Below are 3,762 nucleotides of genomic sequence, written 5' to 3' on the forward strand. Positions count from 1 at the left end.
CACCAACTGAGAGCCCTAAAATTCAAGCAGAGGGAGTTTTCTCCAAGGGCTTGAGGATATTCTGTGAAAAACAAAGTTGTTTTCTAATTCATTATATAATAGCTAAAAGAATATTATTCAAAAACACAATGACAATAAAACAATGTTATCCAAACGGGATGCGTATGCGCAAAATTTGATTAACTCATTTACATTTTAATCCAAATTCAATTATTTAGTTAGCATAATTCAACATGTTTGCTTCGTTGTGTATAATCCAGAAAAAATGTAATTCTGGATCTTGTTTACATTTCTGAACTTTGCAGGCGCTTGTGATTGATGAAGTGGGTAATTTCTTTTCAGAACTCATTTTGATGAAGTGGGTAATTTTTTTTCAAACCTCATTTGGTGATGCAAGCGAACAACCATGTATATTCCAAACACTTAAGTTTAGTTTTCTAATCAACTTAGCATCTGATGCAATCTATTATGCAGGTGTGAGTGTAATTTGAGTGACATGTACCTAATCAGATTATTCGGTCATAGATGATACGGTTCAGTAGCATAATTAGTATTGGAAAGCTAATTTTGGAATGATGAACATAATTCACGGCTTCATTTTTGTCAAGTGAAGCTAGATCATCAAGAATATGTTCATTAGAGGCGCTTATATTCATGGCTTCACAACTCTCTAAGGTTGAAGAAAAGGAACACGCTTTTGCTAAGTGTGGACATCGGAACTAGGGATGAGCTCGATACCAACCGGTACCGGTACCGGTACCAAAAATACCGGCACCGAAAATCCCCAACAGTGGTTACCGGATCCGGTACCGAATATACCTTCTACAGTATGGTTCGGTACCGGTATTTGAGGGTAAATACCGGTACCGAAAATGTCAAAAGTCGGTACCGAAAATGTACCAGGTTCGGTAAATTCGGTACTGGTACCATTTGCTCATCCCTGGATTTGGAACCGCCTTCATTTAGTGGTTGATGCCAAAAAAATGCTTTAATATACGTTTAATTCTCTTGCAGATGTTACTACTCAAATGTACTGGGTAAATGCTCATTTATTACTTCATTTTGTCTGTAAATGAATAAATTACTTATTTTGATGCTTTAAAAACAAGTGCCAATCATGGGAGAAGGATATTGAAATGAAAGAAATGAAAGAGCTTATGGGCCTACTAACATACTTGTGAATTTTTTTTAGCCAGACCATGCAAAAGAAAACAATATCATCAAGAAGAAATTCTTAGCAGTGGTCGGTGACGAAGGGCATTCTCAATTCTTCCACTCCAAGGTGAGTTATGCTGATTCGTTAAGAACTTAAGATTAGCGTTTATTTTTGTTCAGATTACGTTTTTTTTACAAGTTAGTTCAGATTAGGGTATTTTTTTTGTTACATCGATATGTTCAAATTAGGTTTTCTTTTTGTTCAATTGTGTTCATCAATTTTATTTTATATTTTATGTTTATCTTACAATTCAATTCCCCTCCATCAATTTATTTGTTCATATTTGATTTATTGATCTTCTAATGTACCTGTTTCTTAGTTGTTTCAATCTTAGGTGTGTGTATATATATATCTATTAATTTTGTTCACATAATTTAAATTCAAGCCATCTTTGATTTACGCTTTAGTAAATTTGTAGACCTAAAAATCAAGTTTTTTTTTTGGTTTTGTCACAATTTTTTTTTCAAACAGTGTGATTAACTTTAATTGAAACAGGTGGGTGCTGTTAAAGGTAATTTTTTTTGTTTAACGAGTCGTCTTAGATTGGCTTCCTATGGCTGTGAATTTGATGAGTCGGCTAGCCATCTGTTTGTTGGATTTAGTTTTGTTTGTGTTGATTGACTAATGACACAAGTTCATTCTTTTTATTTTTAATCTTTGTTGGGTTGAGAAACAACTGCATTTTCATCTCATAATGAAATTGATAAACACATAATCTTAGATCTAAATATGCAGGTTTGTGTTGAAGACAACGATTTTTGCGTCATTGGATCAAGAAGAATGCAGAGGTTTGTTTCCATTATTTCCACATACAAACACTCACTCGGTTGTTAATTTGCTCTATACATCTTTCTTCTAAATTGTTTTTAATTTTGGTTAGATGATCTGAGCACCCTTTTTCGGTATGCATTATTTATTTTTCTCTATTTTCTATATATGAGTTACCAGCAGATTGTTTTTTTTTGTTTTCTGTGTTCAAAATTATTGATTTGTTCTTCACATGAACTGCTATTACGAATTCGTGAGTTAAATCTATTGATTAGGTGCAGACAAAACTGATATTGGTGGTAATTTTTCTGATCCCATTATATTTTGTTGTCGTTTTAGTTATTCATTTTTCCCAACGACCATTATTAGATCATCCAAATATGAAGGTATAAAGCTATAAATATATATTAAGCAGTCTAAGCACGTTATCATCCAAGTTTTTAATATGAAAAATTGTAGTTCTGGATCTTGCTAACATTTCTGAATTTTACAGGCGCTTGCGATTGATGAAGTCGGTAATTTCTTTTCAGACCTCATTTGGTGATGCAAGCGAACTACAATGTATTTTCCAAACACTTAAGGTTAGCTATCTAATCAACTTAGCATCTGATGGAATCTATTGTGCAGGTGTAAGTGTAATTTGAGTGACATATACCTAATCAGATTATTCGGTCATAGATGATACGGGTCAGTAGCATAATTAGTAGTGGAAAGCTAATTTTGGAATGATGAACATAATTCACGGCTTCATTTTTGTCAAGTGAAGCTAGATCATCAAGAATATGTTCATTAGAGATGCTTGTATTCATGGCTTCACAACTCTCTGAGGTTGAAGAAAGGGAACACGCTTTTGCTAAGTATGGACATCGAAACTAGAGATGAGCTCGGTACCAAGCGGTACCGAACCGGAACCGAAAATACCGGTACCGGTACCGAAAATCCCCAAAAGTGGGTACCGGTGCCGAAAATCCCCAATAGTTGGCATGTGAATTTATATCTATAGAGTTGGATGGATATAAGGCATCATCAGTTAGTTTTGTGTGAAGTCAGGGAGTTGTTATAAATGGGTCTGGTTGTTCAATTGATTATGTATCTTGGTTGGTTCAGTTTATCATTGTGATGGGCATGTATTATCATTGGGTTTAATTCAGCAGTTGGTTTCGAGTATGAACTAGAAGAAGACGAAGATTACCTAGACTAATGGTTGCTATTAGTCTAGGAACGTTTCATTAGTGGTAATTTATGACTTGGGGCTTTCAATAGATTAAAAAACACAATTGTTGAGTCCATTGATGGTTGGTGTGCAAAAAAAGCGGGTCATCAAGTGGTTGTGGGTATAAATATTATTAGTTAAATACGGCTCCAAGGTTATTCGTCATATACAAGTGTGGTTTGCTATATTGGCGGAAAGGAAGTAAAAGGTTGGGTTAATGCGGGTCAATATGATGATCCAATGGCATGATGCTTGGTCGAGATTGTTCATCGTATCCGTGTGAATTTTATAGTCTACTTTGAGGTGTGGTTAATTTGTTTTTAGCTTCGGTCTGTATTAAGGAAGTAAATTTAGGTGTCATTAGCTTCTTTTTGTTTGTTAAGATGGTAGTATTTTTTTATAAGTTGGCAGGTGAAATTTTTGTACCCTTTGAGTAGTATTAATGAAAGTTGTTTGGCTGGTTGAAAAAAGTTTATGGTTTATGTGTCCAGGCATTTATAGATTGGTATTAGTTATATTCTTTATAAATATATGGATCAAATCCTTATCAAATTAAATCAATGTT

Source organism: Helianthus annuus, chromosome 6 (assembly GCF_002127325.2).
Source record: "Helianthus annuus cultivar XRQ/B chromosome 6, HanXRQr2.0-SUNRISE, whole genome shotgun sequence".
In the NCBI taxonomy this organism is placed as follows: Eukaryota; Viridiplantae; Streptophyta; class Magnoliopsida; order Asterales; family Asteraceae; genus Helianthus; species Helianthus annuus.